The following is a 17,412-nucleotide window of genomic DNA, read 5'->3' as shown; positions in this document are numbered from 1 at the left end:
GTTCACGTTTAGGCACATCATACGTGTGCCATCGTTCTCTTGATTACACGCAGTCTCTCTCGCGAATTTTCTGACCCTGAGGCGGCCTGGTCTACCTGTACTGGTATCCGTGATGGTCCGAGACGTCACCGGGGCGGCTTCAAACTCGATACTACTCACCATTAGTGTGGTCAGTGGGCAATAAAAAACAGCTTCGATGTTGTAGAAGTCGACATACCCGAAGACACAGCTGCTCTTGCTTTTGACGCTCTGGTCAAGGTAAGTTAACGGCGCGAAACTTTACATCGCAATCGATTTTAAAGCAGCGTAACCTTCCTTTAGCAAAGCGAGGCATTCAGTAACGATGGGTTGCGTTTGGTCAACCTTCTAATGAAGCGTTGTTTCAATCCAGCATAGGTAACTTTTTCATGAAGTTCCCGTCGCTCATGTGTGGTGTCGTAAAACATGTTCAAATGCACTGAAGAGCACAGAACGCCACATTTACTTGCCGAAGTGTTGTTGCTGTGCAGGAGTGTTGCCGTAATTAACATAACAAAATATCATTCTCCACTTGATTATGAAGTCTACAAATTATCACAAGTTTCAAATCCATTAAAAACGTTATAGGCGTATAAACTCATACGTACAATATTTATATAGAAAGCTAATGCTACGCTGGAAAAAAACAATATATATGTTACACAACTTGAAAATCTTGTTTGAAAGCCGCTGCTGAATTTCTTGAAAAAATAAGCTTTCATCAAATGGAATAAGGCGAAAGCAGCGTACATTAGTTCGTAATTATTGAGGGCACCGATGCATTTTTGCGGTTGTTAACATTGTAGCAAGCATTACTACGTTGTAGATTGTGGATTCTGTTAATTGATCTATAAAGAGTAGTGATGGGCTGAAATCCTTGTATTTGTCACATAGACGTTGAAAGCTACCAGCTTAAAGAGGAAAACTTGTTAGGTGTAGACGAAAGCGCACTTGAAAAGTAAACGTTTAAAGTTAAACCACGTTATGAATTATAATGCTCGTTAACAACATTCTGAGAACTTTAAGTCAACAGTTTACCACTCTTCAGGACATAATGCCGAAAGTTTGATTGATTGATTTTTGGGGTTCAACTTCCCAAAACCACCATATGATTATGAGAGACGCCACAGTGGAAGGCTCCGCAAATTTCGACCACCTAGGGTTATTTAACGTGCGCTTAAATCTGAGCACACGGGCCTACAACATTTCCGCCTCCATCGGAAATGCAGCCGCCGCAGCCGGGATTCAATTTCGCGACCATTGGGTAAGCAGCCGAGTACATTAGCCACTAGACCACTATGGTGGTACATATTGCCGAAAGTCGCTACTGTGGTTACTGCTTTAGTGTGGAGTTATAAGCCTGTTGGTATTTCCTTGATCTCTACGTTAAGGATCGATTGAGCTCTATGCTGATATTCATAGGAGCTGCCTAATTACAATAAAATAAGTGTTTCACGTAAACATATACACACTTCTGCAACGACACAGGTTGTATTAAAATGCGCTATACGTGCCATCTGGTGATCTCTGAAATGTATATGGCATTTCAAGGGTATGATGAAATACAGCGTCTCGAAAGAAATTTTCTTCGTTTCACTCTGCCATGGTTCTTGTTGGATTTTTGTGAGGTCTATCTTAAAGTAGAACTAATGATTTAAATATCAGTGGTTTTCCATTATGCATCAGGAAAACGTTACTGCGATAATCTCAAATAAACTTCGTGACCTCTATCACTTAGCATCTTGAGTTCCATAACCAACACAATGGTTATATGCTAAGATATATACAAGTATATATCTCAGCATATAAAGTGCAAGAAAGAAATTTCCGTTGTGTTGCAGGCTGTGTCTATGGAGATGGCGTTAGCAACGCAACTGTGGATATTGAGTGCGAATGTTTACATGACGCCCAGTTTTGTGAATCAGATGGACTTGAGGCAGCTACACAGGTGAGTGAAAAACGAGAAGAAATGAAATTGACAATAATTACGACTACATGCTGAAAAATCTTTATACTTGGTACTCATGTATACAGTCTTTGCTTTATACACGGGAAATAGTAGAATGCTTGCCTATGCAATGAAGCGCATAATGGCCGCCGTCTCCATGGAGCATTCTCTTGCTAATTAGCTATTACATGTATCACAGTAATACGAACAGTTCTGGCACAGCACTGACATTATTTAAAACAACAAAAAACGTGTTAGAGACTTTGATAAGAAGCTTCTTATACAGACAAATATGCCATCATGAATTAGGATTTATAATCTTTTCAGTCTTATTTGATTAGATAAAATAAGACTTCTTGCGAATGTCAGCATCGCTTATCGTTAATATAAAAGGCTGCATTATCGGCGAGGAAAACAGCAGCAAAAATATGAATTTCAGGAAAGTTATTCTGACATAACTCTCCTGCTACATTGCACATAAAAATGGGCCACATTGTCCCACATATAGGATAAGAGCTTCAAAGTAACAAAAGTGTCTTCATGATGGCTACTGCTCCCAAAGAAAATTTTGTGTTTTCATTTGCTACGAAAACAAGGTGGGAACAATTTCATTACAAATTCTACAAAATATACGCGACATGCGAGAGTCCTAAACTGAGAAACTAGCAAACAAAGGAAAACCGACGACTGTAATCAGGTAGAAAAATATGCATCTAGTAATCGCAGCAGCTAAAGTACAAAAACCAACACATCAAGGGATTCCAGCGATTTTCGATGTCTAGAAGAGAACCACGCAAGCCATAACATGCAGCTTCAATCGAACCAAGCAGCCTTGTTCGAATATGAAATCTCACAAAGACCTTAAGTCTTCAACGCCTTTCAAGTAGCCGTCATATAACATCTGTATTTTGCAGTGCTCAAAGATGAAATCGAAACCTAAAATGTGTGAACAATATTCTGACTTCATGTAAGAATCAGCACATGTAGTTGTTCACTTTCTATTATTGTAGAATCTTGTCAAGAAACTACTATCATCCGCACGTGCACTTGATCAGTTTTTATAAGCACGTATTTTTCAAATGAAATGGATGTTTAATCGTGCAAACCTTTGGGCCAGTTGGTTGTATAATCGTCGTTTAGCGTTTAAAAAGGTGCCATGAAGTTTCCTCATCGTAGAAAAACCTTGCCCTTTCCTAAACAACACTCAATATGCTTAGCTACTTTCGCCATCTGTTGACCATTGATGTGAACATTAGGTAGATTCGTACGGTCTCAGAGATGGTGAACGCAGGCTCAAAACAGAAAATTTGGAGCCATTGTAAAAGCACCCAGAAATAAGAATTAAACTCTCGTATTCTGATAATATGCATCGCATTCATTCTCTCTCAGTTATGTTTTCGGTCATTAGGAAACACGGATGAGACTGCCATTATAACGGCTCACAAGCAATGAGCTCCCGAAGAGTGTCAGATGATGAATACAATGAGTGTTCACTTTGTGGATTTCGCGGTAAAGGGCACAGGTCCCTTAGTTTGCATAGAATGCCGTTCGTTTCCTGCTTCTACCAGTGATGCAATGCGTTTTTCAATGTTTGCGTTGTCTTCATAAAGCAATGAAGTATCACAGTGAAAGCGCCCATCTTTTCGAGCCATCATTACACCGCGGGAAGTTGCTTTTGCAAGATGATAGAGGGCAAGAATTATAGATTGAATTCACAGACTTTCTTGTTCAGCCGTGTTTTTTGCCATTGACCGGTTGCCTTCAACGACGTCGTGTTCAGCACTGTAGTGTTCAGCCTGGAATACCTAATTTTTAAATAAATGTACCATGACCATTTTTTTGAAGCGAAGAATTAGAAAGTTGATTACCGATATGGGAGATCAAAACGAATGGTCCGCATGTAAAAATGTATTCGAGTCACCTTAGTGGTTCCCAATGGCTACCGACTTAAATTCTGTCCAGAGCTTTGACATTGTACTCTCCATGTTCTGCGCACCTTCTCCTAGACTGTATTGAGTTTCGAAAATATTCGACGGTCTTGAAGTTTAGTTACTGTGCCTACTATGTTATATATACCACCGACATCTCCCATGGTCCATGTTATTGAGAAAGGGGAAGGGAGCTATACTTGGCATCCATATTAATTTGCGCACTGACTGAATAACTAACAATTTTAATAGAAAACAGATGATTTACTACATTCTCTATACAAACATAGAAGAATACATGCTGGAAAATGATACCTTTTCTGCGTGTGTGATTGTCTACAAAGTTTATGTTAGAGCCGAGTACACTTTCTATGTTGCCATGTAGGCTCTATCTCATGCGCATATCTTTGCCTCACCAGTGTAGAAACTTGCTCAGGTAATTAAATTTATATGAGAGAAGAAAATGGAAGCGAAATAAAAGTACTTTGAGTCACCTGCATTGCCTAGGCAAAACTTGTCGCGTTACCCTAAAGAAAGCCGTGGGTACATCTGCGACCGCTATATTTTCAGCTAAATTTTCAGCTAGGCTGTGCAGTACATTTCTACGTTCCTGTAACGCTAAAATAAATAATCTCTACAAAAAGGGAATGAACATAGCATCCGCTAACAGGAGTATTTTGTTAACCAAGAAAGTTTATTATATTTGGTTGCGTTCTTTGCGGAAACACTACTTGTTCTGCATAGACTGACAGACGTTTGGAGATGTGCGCAGCTGCGAAAGCATTTAGAGCCCGTTTATTTCATGCAGGGCCGTCGACTTTTTGGTGCTGAACACACAAGATCTTGTTTGAAAGGCCTAGGTTTCCTCGGCCCACACTCCGCTTTACGAAAACGCTTCCTGGGTCAGATATTTTATCACTAACAGTGCTCGTTGTCACAACTTGTGGTAATTATGTAGAACCTGCACTACTAAGAGAACAAATGTAGGTTGAGCCTTCCATGACTTAAGGAAGCAGGCTCAGTCCACTTGAAGAAACTTCGTATGATTCGCTGCGTACTACTACATAAGTGTGAGAGCGCCAAGGAACGGCTACTGCTAAGAAGCGGGGAAACAGATATATTGCCACGAGCATATTACCTTGCATTCCGCGCTATCGTTGTTGACAGGCTTGTATATGCCACTGTTGGAAAGATGGTGAAAATAGGCTCGCGAAAAAAAGATAAGTTTGTGTTGCCAGTAATCAGACTAGCCTGACGTTCTTCTGTCCTTTCGATACAGGTTTATGTTACATTATAACGTCAAGATGTTAAACTTAACACAATGAGTCAATGAAGAATTTACCGACATACTGATGTATTCTTTATGCAAGGGTCCATATTTCTGTTTATATATACATCTTGTCCACATCATTACCGTTGTAAATTCATGCTTCCTGCTCAAAACAAACATTAGCGTCGTCAGTGGGACAAGGGGTTAGACACCTTCCTGCCCTTAACGATCACCCTCTAAATGTTTCAATTATTTATAGTGTTATGACACAGGCACATTCAAATGCATGGCCAAACACAAAGTATGGTTCAACGCCCCACCTCTCACCCACTTATCCCGAAAACATCTTTGCTACGTCACTACTCATAGTTATCAATATGGGAGATCAGAAAACACTTTCTCTATTTCTCCGTGCTGTCAGCGTAGGATTGCACTTAAATGATGAAGCGTTACAGAAAAAATACCATGATTAATGAGGTGTTTGTTTTATGGTTCGAATTTTTTAAGCATATCCATGCGTGGATGTTGATATGTAGTATTGCTTTCTCGCTGCACTTTCTCGCAGTTTACGATTTTTGTTTTACGACCGGTTTTTGTATTTGTCTCATCGCTTTGACTGTTGAACGCCCCTCAACTATTATAGAGCCTTGAAGGAAGTATTCATGTTAGGCACTATATATGACACTGCTTGAATGAAAATGCAGGGATGCATTCCTGACGTCGCATTCGGGGAGTGTAACTATATTTACCAACAGAGCTTGACGTCATGAGATTATTCTACTGGGCTATCCTTACAGAACACCACTCTTGGAATGATGTACGCCAGCACGAACACATTGTCTCGGCTGGTTCCTGTGGTGCCATTCATGTCGCGAGAGTTCGAGCTGCGAGATGCTCTGCCCAGAGTTGCCAGCTTCTCCGAAGGAATCGGATGCTGGGGGCTGGCCCCGAAGAGACAGTACCACTCTTCGCCGGGTGTCTGGACCTTCTTCGAGGTACTCGCATTTTTTTCAACACATACCTGAAATGTTTATTTCTGCAGCTCTAGCTGGGTGCTGCATTTGCTGTGCAGTGCAAAGTGCACGTAATTGGGACGCAAGTTCGCCGGAATGACGTTCACCTACATGCTACCTACGTTGATACATGAGTACGATGGCAGCCTTCCATGCAAAGCATTGTGCTATTGTGAGATGTATAGGTATTACATTTAGGTAAACGTGGTGGTTCTTATAGCACTCCTATAGCCAGTGCTTTCTCCGGAAATATCTGTACCAAGGTACGATCGGCGTTCCCAAGCGGCCGTACGGCTCTGCCGCTCGTATCAGGCTCCTGGCTGGGTGCCTATATTTCGACCTGGCTAGAAGCAAGAACTTGAATTCAATAGCGCACACTGAAAGACCAGGTGGTCAAAATTGTTACAAACTGTGTACACTATATGCAGCATGCAGGATAACCATAGCACATATTTTATAATATTCCCTTGTTCTGATCTCTTGTAACTGAGCGCATAATTTTGAGCTGTTTTGAGTGCTTTATAATCAATACCTCCTCGTAAACCACAAGCAATGAGTCATACTTTAAAAATTGAAGCGTCACTGGAGCTTTCGGGTCATCTTGAAATTCGCTCGCGTATTACAAATGTGCCAAACATTAAAGGACACGTCGTGGATGAAAGCCTGGCAAGAAAACGAATACTGCTTCATGAATTCGAAAGAACAAAGAATAATCGTGCTGGAAACCAAAAAAAGCATTCGTTGCAAGGTAAGTTGTCGTCATACCTTTCACAAATCAATATAACTGTCTTCGAACCCGGAGACATAAAAAGACGATGGATATGTTTAAATGACGCGAAGTATGCGTCATCTTCAATACATTACACTTTCCAAACAACCACAATTTAGGAGAGTAGGCTTTCGGCTAACTGTACAGATTCTGACTTGGTGTTTTCTTGAACGTTTGCATCAACTGTTCTGTGCTCTGCGACGTCCCTACTTTTTACAGCACACAGTTTCAATGTCGTGCGCAAGTTCACATGGCTCCGACATCAACTGTGAAAGCCAATGTGCTGCCATGACTAACAGAGGTGATGGGGTGGAGCGTGGTGGGACGTGTGCATATATCTATTCCTTGTTTTCGTGCAACAAAATATCTCTGTATGTTTCTTGAATCTATTCACTTATCCACGTGCGTGTCACACGTGCACACGTGGCGCCAACAGCCCAGATGACCAACGGCGTCAATAATTTGAACGCACCTTCAGTGTCCGTTGAACTAGAAGGTTCGACCAAACAGTTGCTTAGCAATAAATATTTTCTTTATATATATATATATATATATATATATATATATATATATATATGTATATATATGTATATATATATATATATATATATATATATATATATATATATATATATATATATATATATATATATATATATATATATATATATATATAGTAAGTATTCATTGGACGTCATTTTCCTCATCTGTCAATAACCATCATCAGTCTTCGCCCGTTCTTCTTCATCATCGGCGCCATCTTGCTGTTGCTTGAAATACAACGGTTCAGCTGACGCTTTATTCAAGCAACAGCAAGATGGCGCCGATGATGAAGAAGAACGGGCAAAGACTGATGATGGTTATTGACAGAAGAGGAAGATGACGTTTCATTCTTTTCTGGCCCCGTCAACTCTTCACCATTCGTTTGCGACCAGTTTCTGTCCCGTGGTGCTCGATGCCGTCGTCTTGCCCGTGTAAACACCGAAGCTAGCCAAAAAGATCGCAAACATCGTTACGATGCCACTCACCGCGTCGTTCTCTACCACCCTGGCGACGATCTCCTTCTTTGGACTCCTGCGCGAACGCCTGGCTTATGCGAGAAGCTTGAGTCACGCTCCTACAAAGTTGTCACGCTCCCTACAAAGTTGTCGAACAGACCTCACAGGTGAACTACCTTGTCACACCTGTTCATGTCCCCACTGACCAACGCTGCCGCGGGACAGAGATTGTGCACGTTTCGCGTCTCAAGCCCTATCGTATGCGTTCCCCAGCGTAATTCGCGGCCAGGCTGGCCGCTTCCGTCGACGGGGGAAATTAGTGTAAGAATTCATTGGACGTCATCTTCCTCATCTGTCAATAACCATCATCAGTCTTCGCCCATTCTTCTGAATCAACGGCGCCGTCTTGCTGTTGCTTGAATAAAGCGTCAGCTGAACCGTTGTATTTCAATATATATATATATATATATATATATATATATATATATATATATATATATATATATATATATATATATATATATAAATATATATATATATATATATATATGAGGTTTAACGTCCAAAAACTAACATATGATTATGAGAAACGCCTTAGTGGAGGGTTCCGGAAATTTCTACCACCTGGTGTTCTTTAACGTGCACCCAGATCTGAGCACACGGGCCTACGTTTCCGCCTACATCGGAAATGCAGCCGCCGCAGCTGGGATTCAATCCCGCGACCTGCAGGTCAGCCGCCAAGTACCTTAGCCACTAGACCACTACGGCGGTGCAATAAATATTTGCTACGTCACCGGTGAATCAGTGCGTTAAACGCACCAACTTGACCATTCGCACGCTTGAGCGGTCATATTGTACTGGGGGCGTGCTCTGGCAACAAAAATTAGCCGGCCAGAATAATAACTGTTATTGAGGAAATAAAGTGTGTCTTATCTCACTCCTTGTGTTAGCAGTTATTGAAAGCTTGATAGTTTGGAATGCGCAGATTTTTTCAATGTTAGCACATTAAAGGACAGCGTTGATCATACATTAAAACAGGTCTAGATGGCAGAATAATTACAGAAAGGCTCTCAATGTGTAGCTGTAATCATCAACTAACCCAGTATTACGCTAAAGCCACTGGAGGTGCTAAATCTACTCTAGTTACAAAGAGGATACTTTTGATCCGCGTAAATTTCATACAAACAAGTCCGTATGGCCCTCGTTTACGCCTTGGTTATATGTTGTGTATCTCGCTGTGGTGTCACTATGCAATGCTTGGTATGTTTATTTCATTCAATATTCTTGCTGATTGCCATTTTAAATAATTGAGATAATGAAGTGCGAATCAGTTAAATCTATATACGAAGTTCTGCCACTTTTTAAATTGATGCTAAGAGTGAAGGATATGCTGAAAGATCACCTATGAAAAGAAAAAAAAAACAGAAGTTAAATATTCCGGAAAGTTGTAGCGAGTTTAAAGGGACACTAAAGAGGAACAATGGCTTGAATTATATTAAGAAAATGCACTCTCAGAACTCTAACGACATATGTTTCACTAACATAAATTTGGTATAAGTGAAGAAAGTGAAGGTCGAGGTTTAATTTGGGGGGGGGGGGGGGAGCGGTCAGGGATTTCGTGCGTGATGTATGAAATTTCAAAATGCATTTTCGGCATTTTCGTGGCATTGGCTCGATGGAATTTGCTGAAACTTTGTATGCTATGTTCATTTCACCCACAGAATAAAATGCACTTCATTTTAGGAACCTACAGGAGAAAGTTGCCGATTGTACACCCATAGCCACCGAAAAGCGGCAATTTAGAACAGGCAGCGCTCAACCGTGCGAACGTGGCAGCGGGAGCACTGACGACTGTGTACGGTCGACATCATCAGAGCAGATCGGCTGAGTGAAAGCGATCGATGTTCAGATGTGTCAGAGACACACGCTTCCAATGCACTTCATTTTATTGATTGGAAGCTGCGTATTACCCTGTAGACACTTTTTCGAAAATTCTTACGTTATGATGTATGCAGCGGGATTCTGAAGTTGGTGTCGCTGACAGCATTTTCCTTTGGCTCGTTTTATTGTTTGCTAAGCGTCATGTCATTTTAACAGTGGTGTCGTGTCGTGGTAGTGGTTTTAATGAAAAAGTAGGAAACCGAAGCTTGCTTTTTACTTACAAGTAAAACTGAATATATTGTTAACTCCTAAAGTTTTAACATCTCTCACATTTTTGCAAGTATGGAACAGTTGCTCAATGAAAATACACATTTCCCAATATCTCTTTCAAGAAACTACAGGCACCGTTCGAACACGCCTTCACAATACTTGACACAGTAACACATGTATGTGTTGATGTTCTTCCACTCTAGCTTATGATTTCTCGCGCAAAAGAGTGCTCCAGGTCCAATGCACCATGTTGGAAGGAATAGGCAGCAAATCCTAGCCGGTTCCACATTAGTTTTACACCGAGCGCTCTGAGGCGTACAACGGGCATTCGTTAGTGGGCCTCTATTATTCAAGGTTGATTTCTGATCAAACTAGTCTCCGAAGCCTTTTCTGGCTATGCTGTAGCCAGAAGTCCACATCAAATATAACACAATAACGGAAGCGCGTATCTGGAGCTTACTTGTGTTAGAAAAGATGAGGCACAGGAGGCACGTCAACTGCAGCTTTTCCAAGCGAAACACAGTAAACAAACAGTGAAACCTCATGGGCTTTTGTCATCATGGTCAGAAAAAGTGATTAGGATAACAAACAAAAGCTTCCGACTCTTCAAAGGTATCTGCGATTAGAATATGACACAATCAAAATGCGTACAACGTCTGCGTACATCAGCTGTGGCAAATCATAACTCTGGGTAATGTTCATCATCATCATCATCAGCCTGACTACGTCAAGTGCAGGACAAAGGCCTCTCCCATGTTCCGCCAGTTAACCTAGTCCTATGCTTGCTGCTGCCAATTCATGTTACTGTCATGGGTCATGTTACTGGGACGCAAAATATTATTCTTTATTGCCTTCTTGTCCACTTTCGAATTGCTTCTCTTCTTTCGGTAATTCGCCATTCATATTAAGCACACTGCCCGAAAACGACTCCTTGACAATATTTACTGTATTATTGCCCTTGCGGCTGCTTTTCATTCCACAGATGATGTTCATCGCGGCTAGCGGGTTGCTAGGCGTCGCGCTGAAGCAACTCTGTTCGGATGCTTTTCGAGAGTCGCAGGAGTGCGGCGCTCGGGACACGCTGTTCGACGCCGTAGCCACCGAGTTCTGCCAACTTCGGCGTAGCGCAGGCGGCAAGCTGCCGTGGAAATCCCGCCACGTGCGGCTCACTGTGGTGCGCGAAAGTGGACGCATGAGCTGTCTCAGCATCGTCTAGGGCCTATCCTTTCCGGTGGTTGCTGAACTGGGGAGTCTGTTGGGGTTGTACTGCTGAATTTATATGCGTAGTTTTTACTATGTACTCAAGTGATCTATTATACAATTTTCTGTATGTAATCCTTGCCTGCGATTCAATTTGACGAAGTTATATTGCTTTAGCGAATATGAGCTCGCGATGAATTTTGACACTGCCTCAATCTGCCGTCCGCTGCATTCTTGTTACTAATATTAGATGGTTAATGTGCAAGCTTAAATTAATCTCAATAAATATAACTTGGTACCTGAAGTTTATATCTTCCCACTCACCAATTATTTCAATCACAAGAGAAAATGAACAACACAAAACCTATCTCTTTGCCTTACAACAAAGCACCTTGTTTGATTCTTTTGTTGACTCGTGTAATTATTTGATGACATCAGGTTATGACAGGTATCGTTTTATTCAATAAATATGTTTCAGTGAAGTGCTTCTTTGCATTGTCGGCTTAACAATACTTCGCTCCCAACATTTCCTTTTTTTCATTCTACTCGGCACTGCGGTATATATGGCTAGGTCTAGATTGATGATAAGTTATCTTTCACTTCAATTTCGAATGTTTATATGGCGTAAACAATTCTTAAGATATCTGCAGACATTTTGCATAACGCTGGCTTTTACTTCTTCCTATTTCTTTTCCCTCCCACCTTTTCCATTGTCGTGCTCAAAGAGGCGCCGCCTTTCCGAGAGGCGCTTTTGTCAATTCAAGGCCCACACTTTTCATTGGTCGATGTGCTGTGTATTTCATTACCCACGTATCTGCCGGAAGTAAAGAGAACGTGGTGGTGTTTTGTTGCTCGTCTATTATTAATGTTACCTGAAAGAATGTGTCTGACCACAAACAATATTAAAATAATAATAATAATAATTTATATTATTAATAATAATAAACCTAATATAATAATAATAATTTGTTATACTACAATAATAATATAATAATATATCAGAGATGTCACAGCTTTTCCGCAAGGGCGAAGAAAGGAACACGATAGCAACAAATTGGAAGGTCACGCGCAGAATGGCAAGCAGATCGAAACGTGCCCCATGTTTCTCACGCACAAATGACGCACAAAACGTACTCACAGGTACAGATGAACGCGAATAAGCGTCTCAGTTGCTACTTCGCTGTGTCCGAAAAGCATGCCCTTTTCGCAAACGGAAGCTGTGCAACGATTTCAGGGACCTTTGTGCGCCCGATAACTACAACAGAATCGCTCCGACGAAACCCAAAGGCTAGCAAGGACGTACGATTCCCCCCCTGCAAGATGAGGGCAGGCTATCAAGCGTACACCCCCTTATTCTCTACGCGGGTCACAGTAGGCGTGAGAGATGACAGCCGCCGCGTGCACACGGCGCCATCCTGCTGATAATGCTGAAAACACGATAGTTTCCCCAAGAGATTCCTGCCAACAGCGGTAAGTGGTAGATATAAATAGCTTCCCGTTTGAAGGTTGATAGAGGTACCTTTCGGTGCCTCAGTGGATTCACGACGCGAAGGTCTCGCTTGCGAGTCCACACGCTGGAGTCTTTTTTTCTGGGATTTTTATTGCGATTACAATTATATGGAGACACTCGGCTAGATTTTGCGGCCGCCGTGGGCGTCAACGTCAGCGCCGATGTCATGCGCCGTACATGTACACGCACCTATATATATGAAAACAGAAGAAAGAAAAAAATCCAGAAAAAAAGCACTCCGGGGCGTGGAACCGAACGTAGGACTTCTGCTTCGTGAAAGTGAGGCGCTAACCACTGAACCACCATAGAGAACGTTCTTCATTGCTCAAACAGCAAGCTATTTATATCTATCACTTACCGCGCATGTGTTTACAGCATTACCAGAAAGATGGCGCAATGAGCGCACGTCGCCACATCACGCAGTGGCGCTCACTCTAATCTCCTACGCGTACTTCGCCCGGCTTAGAGAACGGGGGCGACGTTCCCTCACGCGGTGGCGAGGAGGAGAGGATCATACACCTTGGCTGGTGTAGGTTTTAGTTGGAACGGTTCTGCTGTAGTTACCGGGTAACGGCTCTGCTGTAGTTACCGGGTGCACAATGATCACTGCAATCATTGCAATCTGCGTTCGCGAAAAGCGCGCGCTTTTCAGATGCTCCGAAGTAAAAAATGAGACGCCTATTCCTGTGCACCCGATGCTGTGAGTACGTTTCGTGCGTAATTTTTGCATGAGAAACGCGGGGCACGTTTCAATCTGCTTTCCATTCTGTGCGTGACCTTTCAAATTGCTGTTATCGCGTTCATTGCTTCACCTCTGTGGCAAAGCGGTGACCTTTTAAGTGTGAATACACTTTGTAAGCGTCCCTCTCATATCGACTGCCAGTCGGTCAGAATTTCACACGCACATGTCTGTAACATGACAGGAGTGAATTGTGTTTCGCCCACATGGAAGGGGTAGGGTTCCACCCTCGGAGGTGCGATGCTATACAGTGAAGTCAATCTATACCGGTGGGGCGATATTGATGTCACAAAAAAAGGGGAGGGGGGCATTCTATGAAGTCATACACCTTCTCTGTTCAACCAAACCTGGCCCGACCGTTATCCCACGACGTCACTGGGGACAACTGTATTCCAATTCGACAATGTAGCTAAAAAATGTACGGAGCATTCGTTCGTACACAAGCTCGAACACTGCGGCGTACAAACGTGCGTGTGGAAGGTACCCACATATCCTACCTCACACAAGGAAGTTCTAGAAGCTCAGGCAAACAGATCATGCTAAACAATCGAGGTTTACCACGGCCCCCCCTCCCCCTACCTTTCACAGCGGATCTCTTTAGGGTTTTTGTTGCGCAGGGTAGTGCGAACAGGAATGATCAACATTATGAACCGGAACGCGTGCTCGCTTCGTCCTCTTCGACTACTGCTCAGCTCCCACAACACGTGCGCCAATTTTACCGGCGCGTATTACAAAAGCAACGATGGGTGACTCTGTTACACGGCTAAAATCACCTAACATCGCGAAACAACTTCGCGTGAAGAAAAATCACGTAATGTTACGTCAGTAGCCACGTGACTAGAATCTCGTACAGTTGCGTAACTACTCGCAAGCTGAAAACCACGTAACATCACGGAGCGTCTCGCCACCTGTCTAAATCATGTAAAATTTATTCACGAGACCAAATCAAGCAATATCTCTTCATAGGTAGTCATGTCACATGTTCCCGTCATACGCCACGTAGCAGGTAGTCATGTGACAGGATTCCGCCATATACCCCAGACCAGCTAGTCTCGCGGTAAAATGACACAAGCATGTAACACATCGTAACATGACATATATAGCGAAGTCTAGTAATACTGAGTACTTCTAGCAAAAGCTTGGTATCACTAGCAAAACTTAGCCAGGTCGAACAGTAGCTCTGCTGACGGTTCCAGCTTTGTGCCGCTAATGCAAACTGTGCGGATTTAGTTTTGAGGACAATGACCTCATACTTTCTTCTATATGCAGTATACAACGATGTCTAATTTCTGACAAGCGATATCGGCTGCGCTGGAAAGAAGCACCACCTAAAGTAGCGTCACAATAATTCGCATAGGTTCAACAGCGTACTCACTCGCATACTACAAGCGAACGAACTGGTATTGGCTAGACTTGACTGAACTATGAACAATCGACCAACAGCTGTTATAAAACTAACATCCTACTCATTAAGGTAAACCGAACATTCGGCTGCATTTCATCTGCCCCACACTTCTGGAAATCGCGACGCATTCAAGTGGCTCACATAAAACACCCTCTTTTCCGCTTATTTAAGTTTACTTTTGGTAATAGCACGGGTGTGATGTAACAATGATCCCGTTAAGCTTATATTTTCTGCTGCCTAACTATTGCATTTCAGTACATGTGTGTTGTATGTGTAATATTAGTTCACGTAAGCATGTTTCTTTTGGGGATTTTTCAAGTCATTTATAAAATTGCTTTGAGCCGGTGAGCTTGCCGTTGTTCGCACGCGAGCTCTACGTCAAGGCAGACATACCTTTCACACATGAAGTTCTACTGAAACGGCTAGCCGAAAAAATGTGGTAAATAACTTTGTAAATATTAACTTGACGGCAGTTATTTTCATGGGATATTTGGGGTATGTGGTGATATCTGCCATACCCATTTTTGTAAATAACTTTAAAAAACACGTATTTGATATGTTAATTATCGAAATAGAGCTCCTATCAAGGCTCGTCGCAGTAGAGTGTAGTCAGCAATTACAGCTAATCTGCTAATTTATTTATTTCTCGCAATCTAAATAAGCGTAGAGAAACGCCTCTAATAAGAAGCGTTGCAGGGGCTCCACCCTATAGTTTCACGCTGCCCAGTGAGAGAAAAGGTGGCACTTAGTTTTGTTTGGTACATCGCGAAAATACCTTTCAAGCACGAAGCATGACACGCGAAAAATATGTGGACCACTTCTGTGTTATAGACAACTAGCGGTTTTTTCCGAACAAATTCCGCTGCAATACAACTGTCTTAAATTTCTCACGTGAAATTGCGATGTGACGTAAAAAAGCGAGGGCGTTAATATGTACATTTAAGTTGCACCTACAAGAAAAAGACGTGATAGTGATCGGCTCTTACACGGCACACATACATACACGCAAGCACCCACTATCGACATCCCAATTGCGAGCCTTCGCTTCTCGATGAAGTCCTCAGTTCTTTCGATAGAAAAGCCGAACTCAAGACGCCCTCCGGCTCATATCTTTACTTGTATCAACTGAAATTTTCCTTCATGACAAAAGTTGCCATTTCGCTCTAACCAATGATGCCGACGGCAAAATTTATGCTAATCAAGCTCTTCAACACTATTGTGGTAAAAAATGTTGAAGCTTAACTTTAAAAATTATTGTCTAAAACGTACCCTACATATTGCTAAAGAAAAACAAACCAAACTATTTTTGCCTGCATTTATGGTGACAAGCAATCTCCACGATTAATTTTGTAAAGCGAATCAATAACAATTTCGATATTCTTGTGCGAAATATAAAATCACATTCACCTTTGAAGCTGTTGGCTGACGAGAGACCGATACTCGAAGGCGTATATTTAGCTATACGCCACAGAAGATGCGCCGGAAGGTCTTTAAAGTGGGAGCTTCTCGCAGGGCGATGTGTGGGCTGGCAAATCCACTTTAATATTTCTTAGCCAATGCGCCATTTCATCAAAGATCATAAATATACTTGCGGAAGCTACCAGCTCTGGCAGAAATCATTTGCTTTTGCTTGCTATAGGTATCGCAAGTCTTCAAGTGCGCAAGTTGCATCAGCCCTTCTTCGTCACAAGTGGTGGTGTGAACGTTGGGTCCTCGTGTCATGTACGAATGACTGAATCGGAAAGCATCCAGAATCGCCATGCGTTTCAATACTTCATCGTCGTGCGTTACAATACTTTATTGACGACGGGCCAGTAGTATAGCGTCATGTCACTCGCGAGGCAAATGCCAGAGCGGCCGGAAAAACATGTCAGCGCACGTCCAAAACGTCTGCATTTTTCTGCCTTTGGAGCATGCCGCCACCTTTGCCACTTTATGAATTAATTCCGTTTTGCCCGTTACCTGATAATTGAATTCGGTACCGAATAAGAGTCATGCACGCAAAAACTAAAAAGAAACAATATTTACCTTTCCAAACGTTGATTCAGGAGATGCACCAGTAGAGCGGCAACGGAGGCAGCAGAGTCAGCCGGCCGTGCAAAAGCGACACACGTTGGGGCATGCAGACTGGCTGCTGCTGTTGCAGCACCTTCCTCTGCTTCCAGGCTTCTCATCAATCCAAATACAAGTGCATCGTTGCAAAAGCCACGAGTTTTGTCGTGATGAAAACGTAGTTTGTGATCGAGCCGATACGAATCACCACCGACTACATGGCAACCATCTCGCAATACCGGCAGATTGTTTTTGTCACGTAATTTGTAATCAAGTGCAGCTGAATCACTTCTTCTTGAGAAGCAGAAAGGCACTCCAGCTTCGCTCGATGCAAAAATCAGTATCAGATTGATTATTGTCGCTTCAGCCTCGCGGCGTGGTTTGCCGGCCGTTAAACGGCAAGGCAAGTGG

At 42.4% G+C, this 17,412-nt stretch overlaps 1 protein-coding gene across 1 annotated transcript in view; it reads right to left on the bottom strand.

Annotated features, from left to right (window-relative positions):
- LOC142785144 (gamma-secretase subunit Aph-1-like) overlaps positions 1–17,077 on the bottom strand; it is a 181,707-nt gene extending 164,630 nt beyond the window's left edge. The window contains exon 1 of the mRNA XM_075883586.1: positions 16,978–17,077. The gene's annotated coding sequence lies outside the window, so the exon portion shown is untranslated. The remainder of the gene's footprint in view (positions 1–16,977) is intronic.
- Positions 17,078–17,412: the final 335 nt, after the last annotated feature.

This window comes from Rhipicephalus microplus, unplaced genomic scaffold, assembly GCF_043290135.1.
Source record: "Rhipicephalus microplus isolate Deutch F79 unplaced genomic scaffold, USDA_Rmic scaffold_18, whole genome shotgun sequence".
Taxonomy (NCBI): Eukaryota; Metazoa; Arthropoda; class Arachnida; order Ixodida; family Ixodidae; genus Rhipicephalus; species Rhipicephalus microplus.
Note: the sequence above shows the minus strand (reverse complement) of the source record. Positions and strands in the feature narration are given on the sequence as shown.